At 45.7% G+C, this 8,271-nt stretch overlaps 1 pseudogene; it reads right to left on the bottom strand.

Annotated features, from left to right (window-relative positions):
* Nucleotides 1-7,933: 7,933 nt before the first annotated feature.
* On the bottom strand, nt 7,934-8,071 carry LOC123088926 (uncharacterized; annotated as a pseudogene).
* Between the last annotated feature and the right edge of the window lie 200 nt (nt 8,072-8,271).

The raw sequence follows: 8,271 nt of genomic DNA on the forward strand, positions 1-8,271 counted from the left end.
TTTTCAAAAAAGAAAAAGAGAAAAACACTAGTTGCTTAATTAATTAATTTCCGCTATTATATGGCTGGCTCTATTTTTACCGTTCCATATGGATATTTATTTATACAAAACAAAAAAGATGGTGTTTGAGGATAGTTGTGAGTAGGAGATGAAACATATCATTTCCGAGATTTGCTTCTTGGACGAACGACACCAAGAAGGTTTGGTTGGAATTTGGAGAGGACACCAATGTCGACCTCATGTAAATTAAATAGGAGTAGATGCACGTATATAAACTGTAAGTAACATACATACATACATACATACATACATACATACATACATAATATTTTGAGTTTGGGATGAATGAGATGGAAAAAAGGTGAATGTCATCATATGATTGGAAAGAAAGGGGATTCCCAAAGAAGAAAGAAAATACAGTACATAGATATATAGACTTGAAAAGGAAAACATGCATGCACGCAGAATTAACCACGTTCGTTCGGATCGATCACAGCAGCAGGCCGGCCGGCCGAATATAATTAAGATGGATGCATGTTGACAGCCTATTCCGCCCGATCGAGCTTGCCTATCAACTCGCCCCCGTCCAGGATGCTGCCAAACATGGCGGCCTCAAACAGATAGTTCACCTGCCAGGCATGGTGGCTTGCATGGGCGACGACCCAAACCATTTCGTCGAAGAGGCCCTTGGAGAAGAGCTGGACCATTTGCAGGCGCGAGGATTCAATGAGGTGTTTCTCACGCTGCTCGTCCACCTCGCCCATCCGGACATACTCCAGCGGACCGGTGACAATGGACGACCAAAGGGCGGCGAGCAGGTGGTCTTGGTCTCCTTTTACTTTGAGGAAGCGCCGGACTTGGGCTTCATATTACCAGGTCTTCATCCATGCTTGTTACTGCATATTCTGATGCAGACTGGGCAGGTTGTCCTGATGACAGAAGGTCCACAGGTGGTTTTGCCGTGTTTCTGGGAACAATCCTTGTATCATGGAGTGCAAGAAAACAGGCTACAGTTTCAAGGTCAAGCACTGAGGCTGAGTATAAAGCTTTGGCAAATGCAACATCTGAAGTAATGTGGATACAAACTTTACTTTATGAGCTTGGGATTAAGGCTCCACAAGCTGCTAGGTTATGGTGTGATAACATTGGTGCCACCTATCTTTCTGCTAATCCTGTTTTTCATGCTCGTACCAAACATATTGAAGTTGGTTTTCACTTTGTCAAAGAAAGAGTAGCTCGAAAGCTACTTGACATTCGGTTCATACCTATAGGAGACCAACTTGCTGATGGCTTCACAAAACCACTCACCATGAGAAGATTAGATGAGTTCAAGTACAATCTCAACCTTCGCAAAGCTTCATGAGGTTTAGATTGAGGGGGAGTGTTGGAATTAGTTGTTGTATAGGGATAGAATTCTCAATTGTAAACCTATTCTATCTCTTCTTCTGTTTCAACCTCTCCCGAATATCCTTCTGTAACCGATCGATCTAGCCTCGATCCAATTTTGTAAGCCACGGCATATGTTCTATATAATGCAATGCGGCCCGAGCAAAGGGTTCTATGCTTCCCATAATATTTTACAGAATCATGCATACAAACCAATTCCGATTAGTTTGGAATTGAAAAGAAACGTAGGCTAGCTGATTGCAAACCTTTTCTGTTCCTTTTTTGCCTCCTGTGAAAGTGTTGTCGAGAGCTTGAGCTCAACGATCTCGGATGAAGAGTAAAAATCCGAAAAAAAACAATTAAAAAGTTCTGGTTTTTTTGGGAGAAACATTGATGTTTTTTCTACGCGCATGCAAAATTTTGAGATGGAATCGTGTTTGTGGAGGTGTGGACAAAAAAAACCGAGAGGATTCTGTTGATTCACTCAATCTGGAGAAATACAGAAAGAAATACGGGCATACGCAGAGGAAACAAACGAGAGGAACGAGCGAGCGGGGATCTAGGTAGCTACGTACTACCTCTCTACTAAATTATAAGACGTTTTTGCAGTTCAAATACATGATTGGTTGATTGATTTCATCAAGGCTGGCCTTCTTCTCTCTTCTTTCTTCTTTCATCTCTTCAAGTACGTCCATATAAACATGCAATATGCATCATGCCATACGTATGTCTCTGCTAATTACTAAGTAGTATTCCCATGTATGTCTATATATGAGCCGCGATAGCCTCATGTTGTCATGTGTATGTGGAAATGTATATGCACATGCACATTTTATAAAGCAGTACAATTTATGGGCTACAATACATGTCGAGCCATGCTACAGGATAATCAGTCGTGGAACAACAAGAGCATTACAAGTCTGTCTTGTGCGCCCACTCTAAACACTAGGAAATTCTGACAATATGCAAAAATGAACTATTGTTATACACAAGAAAAAAAAAATCTAATGTAGGCATACAGTAGTGTGCACACTCCGCACGGCAATATAGGGCGTGTTTGGTTACCGTCGGCTATAGTACCTGTGTTGCATACCCTTCTCCACTCAGTCTGGCTCTAGAAAAACAGCCTCATATGCGACATCTACAAATTGTTTGGTTGCCTGCATATGGACTTCCTGCATTAGGGGGTCAACTTTGGCACGTTGTTTGGTTGCCTGCATTGTCTCGGCGCATACAACTACACGCTGTTTGGTTGCCCGCACGGGGTATGATTAAGAGTTAGCACTTGCACTTAGCACACAGGGTTAAGAGCTAGCAGAAGAAGGGGGAGAAGAAATGCAGTGTGCTTTGGACCATGACGATTGCGGTGGATAATGGTACGTGTCCAACATGACGAGCATGAAGTCGTGGCTGAGCGACACCATCGACGAACTAGTTGCGGTGCTCGTGCAAAGACAATGGACAGAGGAGGAGAATGCAGTGCTCGCGCCATGGTATCGATCGTTCGTGCAGTAGGACGAGAGAGGAGGCCGAGATGATCGACGTCGGAAGCGACTCCAGTGTAATGGGACGAGAGAGAGGAGGCCGAGAGGAGGCCAAGATGATCAACCCCGTTGGTGGCGCGGCAAACTGCAGTGTGCACGCCATTGCAGCGTCAGTGCAGTAGGAGGACGACAGAGAGTAGGCCGAGATGAGCGACGCCGGAAACGACTCTAGTGTAGTAGGACGCGGGCAAGGAGATCAAGGGGAAGGGCGTTGGAGGACGAATAGGAGGGCTCTGAGCAGAGGATAAAGGAGCTCGACATGGAGAGATGAAGTTACGATCGTCGAAACCAAAAACTTACAACACAAATGTTGTGCGGAACTGCGAAATTAGGCATCTTGTGAAAGGAAATTTCAAACAATAGATTGTGCGCGACGAATCTGACAAAATTCGTCCAGAATAGCTCCAAATGGAAGCACGAAATTAAGAACTTACGGCTGACAAAACTACGAACTGATTGCTTGAATGGAACCTTAGCATCGAGGTGCATCTTTTTCGTGTAGAGCTTACCTCGAATCGAAGCACCGTTGTGTAGATCAAAGGGATAGGAGATTAGATAGAAGCTTAATGGAGGTTGAAGAAGACCTCACCTAATCACCTCGCATCCCTCTTGTCTCCTCTCATGCAAGGGCCCGCTCGCTTGCGCTCGCCTCGGCATGGCTTGCAAGAAACTGCCGATATGTGCATTTCCAGCGAGCCAGGCCGAGAGGTGCTTTAAGTTCCATGCTATGCAAGCCTATACAGTCAATCAAACAGTCCGTTTCCTTCCCGCGCGGGCCTGGTTAGGACTCGTGCAGGCAATCAAACACGTCCATATAGTCCCAAGTTGTTAGTTAGTCCGCCCACGGTCGGGAGTTGTCGTTTTGGCTCTGAAAGAAAAGAGGTGAAACGTATGCCTCCTTGCAGGGACGCGTGCGTGTTAAATAGCAAGACAAGATTACATCGGTTGGCAGCTTGTTGTGTTAGCTTGACCCCTCATCCAAGACTATACAAGATAAGGATCTCTAACCTCCAACAACCTGCCCAAGTTACAACACACGCATACAAGTTACACCCCGTGACATATGTCACGTTACAACTACACCCATATCATTTAACATCCTCCCTCAATCTAAACGTGTCAAGGTTGAGATTGTTCTTGAAGGCTTGTAGTTGTCGAATCTGTAATGGTTTTGTAAAACCATCCGCCACTTGGTCTCTTGTTGGGATGAACCTGATTTCCAATAGTTTCCTAGCAACCCTCTCTCTGACAAAGTGAAAATCAATCTCTATGTGTTTAGTCCTTGCATGAAACACTGGATTAGCTGAGAGATACGTTGCTCCAAGATTATCACACCATAGGCAAGAAGTGCTTGTTCTTCTTACTCCTAGCTCATCTAGTAAAGTTTCCATCCACATTACCTCAGCTGTTGCATTTGCCAGAGATTTATATTCTGCTTCAGTACTAGAGCGAGAGACTGTTGCTTGTTTCTTTGCATTCCAGGATATGAGGTTAGAACCAAAGAAAACAGCAAATCCACCTGTAGACCTTCTGTCATCAGGACACCCTGCCCAATCTGCATCAGAAAAGGCACTAACAGTTGTTGAGGGTGATTTACATATTTTCAGTCCTATACCAGCACTTCCTTGAATATATCTCAATATCCTTTTTATTGTTTTCCAATGAAGTGAAGTAGGGGAGTACAGAAATTGACAGACCTTGTTAACAGAGAAGGATATATCAGGTCTTGTCAAAGTTAAATATTGTAGTGCACCCACCACACTTCTATATTTAGTCCCTTCCGCTGGACTCAACAACTCTCCTTCATGCAATGATAATTTTTCTGTTGTAGATAAAGGTGTACTGGAGGGTTTACAGTCTCTCATACCTACACGCTTGAGTATATCCTTGGCATATTTTTCCTGAGTCAGCAATATACCATCATGTACCTGTTTTACTTCTATGCCAAGGAAATAATGTAATTCTCCCAAGTCTTTGAGAGCAGAATCATTCTTCAAGTTCTTAAGTAAAGCTGAGGTGGCTTGTGGAGAGGAGTTAGCAACAATTATATCATCTACATATATAAGCATATAAATGATCACCTCCTCATTTTTGAAGAAAAACAGAGAAGTATCTCCCCTTGAGGGTCGGAAACCAAGTTGTTGGAGCTTTGTGCTTAGTCTTGAGTACCAAGCTCTGGGCGCCTGTTTCAGACCATACAGTGCTTTGTCCAATTTACACACATGCTGTGGTTTGGTGCCATCCACAAACCCAGGTGGTTGCTTCATGTATACCTCTTCCTCGAGAATGCCATGTAAGAACGCATTCTGCACATCCAATTGGCGAAGAGTCCATCCCCTGGAAACAACAATAGACAGAACAAGTCTAATAGTAGCTGCCTTAACTACTGGACTAAAAGTGTCTTCATAGTCAATTCCATAACGTTGTTTAAACCCCTTTGCTACTAGTCTAGCTTTGTATCTATCTATTGTACCATTAGAATTCCTCTTAATTTTGTATACCCATTTGCAATCTATAATGTTTCTACCTTGTTTAGGTGAGACTAGATGCCAAGTTTGATTTTTCATAAGTGCATCATACTCTACCTCCATAGCTCGTTTCCAGTTTTTATCATCTAGTGCTTCAGCTAGATCACGAGGCTCACCAGTAGCAGCAAAGTTTACAACCATGAAATTTTTACCATACCTGACCGTTCCATCTTTAGGAACAAGTGGTTTAAAAATGCCTCTTTGTGACCGTGTATTGGGTCGCTCCGGTTCAACGGCCACATAAGATCCTGATGTTGCAGAAGATCCTGCAGCCGGTTCTGGACGCGGTCGGACCTGGGAATTGGTCTTGTCGGGAGGCGAGGCGGAGACGCGTCCAGGCGACACACGCCCGAGAGTCCGCGCCTCCTCATCAATCGGTGATGGCGACGCATTGGACGCACCTGCGCCATCCCGCGCACCTGACCGCGAACCTGGCCGCGTGTCACCCGTGGATGGGCTGCCTGCATCAGGTGGGGTGGCCGCGCCAGCCGGAGTGCGCGTTTCCGCCTCTGAGTCTGTGCGCGCGGCAGATGCAGCAGCGCCGCCAGATCTCTCGGGATCCACGCGCGCAGGCGAATCTGTCCTACCACCAGATCTCTCGGGATCCGTGTGCGCAGGAGGATCTGCTCCGTGTTCCGAGCCGGGCCGGTTTGGCTGTATCTGCAGCATAAAATCATGACCAAAACCAATGTTTTCTGCTGGATTTTTTCCCTCCGACTTCCTACATCATCAGAACCATTAGTAGTCCTATTAATCATTTGATCACCAACTATTTCTCCCCCTTGATCAGTAGGATTAAGTAGGTCAGGAGGAAGTAAAAGAATCTCAGCCCTTAGACGAGCACCGGCATTAGGATGAAGGGCCGCAAAAGGAAAAATGTTTTCATCAAACACCACATCCCTAGAAATGTATACACGCCTTGTGGAGATATCAAGGCACTTGTAGCTTTTGTGCATGTTACTATAACCAAGGAAAGCACATTGCTTTGATTGAAATTGGAGTTTATGTGTGTTATATGGACGTAAATTGGGCCAACAAGCACACCCAAAAATTCTAAGAGAGGAATAGTTGGAAGTTTCACCGAATTACCTAGTAAGAGGTGTTTCATGATTTATGACTTTGCTTGGAACCCTATTGATCAGATAGGTTGCGGCAAGGAAGGCCTCATCCCAAAACTTCAAGGGCATAGAGGCTTGAGCGAGCAAGGAGAGGCCGACCTCAACAATGTGACGGTGTTTGCGCTCAGCTGACCCATTCTGCTGATGAGCATGAGGACATGATACATGGTGTGAAATGCCAATTTTGGTGAAGAAAGAGTTCAACTTTTCGTACTCCCCTCCCCAATCTGTTTGGAGAGCAAGAATCTTGCGATCAAAACGTCGTTCAACAAGGTTTTGGAAGTCATGGAATTTCTGAAAAACTTCAGATTTGTGCTTGATGAGATAGATCCATGTGAATTTACTAAAATCATCGATAAAACTCACATAGTATTTTTTCTGCCTACTGTTTCAACAGCAAGACCCCACACACCAGAAAAGACAAGTTCCAAAGGAAATTTAGATTCACTCAAGGATTGAGGATAAGGTAACTGGTGACTTTTGCCCTTTTGGCAGGCGTCACATACATGCTTATTGCTATCGTTATTGACACACGGGAGCTTATTCTCACTAAGAATCTTCCTAACAACAATGGAAGAAGGGTGACCTAAACGTCTATGCCACCAATCCAGAGGTGGTTTGGTGACATTGAGCACATGCTTCTGGACGTTTCCCCCGGTGTGTTTGACAGGATAGAGCCCTCTTCTACCCCTGCCTCGAAGTAGAACCTTCCTCGTTTCCAGATCCTTGATGAGAAAAAAATGAGGGTGAATTTCAACAATAGTATTATTGTCAAGAGCAAGTCAAATCTTTTGTTGCCTCCGGAACATGAAGAACATCTTTTAGATGAAGATTGCGATCTGGGGTAGAAATAGCTACATAACCAATATGATCAATGGACATACCTGATCTGTTTGCAGTATGAATCTGATCACCGCCCGTGTACCTCTCCCGAATGGTCAGCTTCTCCAGATCGCTTGTAATATGGTCGGTTGCACCGCTGTCCATGTACCAGTTGGTGTCAACCCCATACTGATGAGCAGCCATGTTGGCCGAGAGCGCTCCTCTCCTCCCTGATATGAAGAGTCGTAGCGCTTCCAGCACTTCCAAGCAGGGTGGCCAACTTTTCCACAGATCTGGCACACCGGCTTGGCAGAGGAGTTGTTGTTGTAGTTCCCCCTGCCTCCCGAGTTGCCTCGACCACGGCCGTGGTCACCACCACGGCCACGGTCACCATCGCCGCCTGGTTTGTTGTTGAAGCCGCGACCACTGCCGCGATCACCGTTGCTGATGGAGTTGTTGTTCTTGTTGAAGCCGCGCCCATGCGCCGCCGCATTTGCGGACGATTGAGAGGACCCGCCGCGGAGATTCAGGCGAGTCTCAAAACTCAGAAGCTGTGAGAACAGCTCCGGGACTTGACAGGTTCGACCCTGGAACACATGGCCGACACCACTGGGTCGTACTCCTCATCCAGTCCAGCAAGGATGTGGGAGATCACCTCTTCCTCGTCCAAGGCCTTCCCTGAAGCAGTTAGTTCATCACACAGGGTTCGGACCTTACCAACATACTCTGTGATCGTGGAGTTACCCTTCTGAAGATTGGCTAGGGCAATTCTGACGTTGACGGTCTGCGCCCTAGTGTGCGACACAAGCATCCCTTGCACCGTGTTCCATAGCTCGGTCGCAGTGTGGCAGGTTGCCACTTGGACGGCTATCT

The sequence above is a fragment of the Triticum aestivum genome, chromosome 4A, assembly GCF_018294505.1.
Source record: "Triticum aestivum cultivar Chinese Spring chromosome 4A, IWGSC CS RefSeq v2.1, whole genome shotgun sequence".
Taxonomy (NCBI): domain Eukaryota; kingdom Viridiplantae; phylum Streptophyta; class Magnoliopsida; order Poales; family Poaceae; genus Triticum; species Triticum aestivum.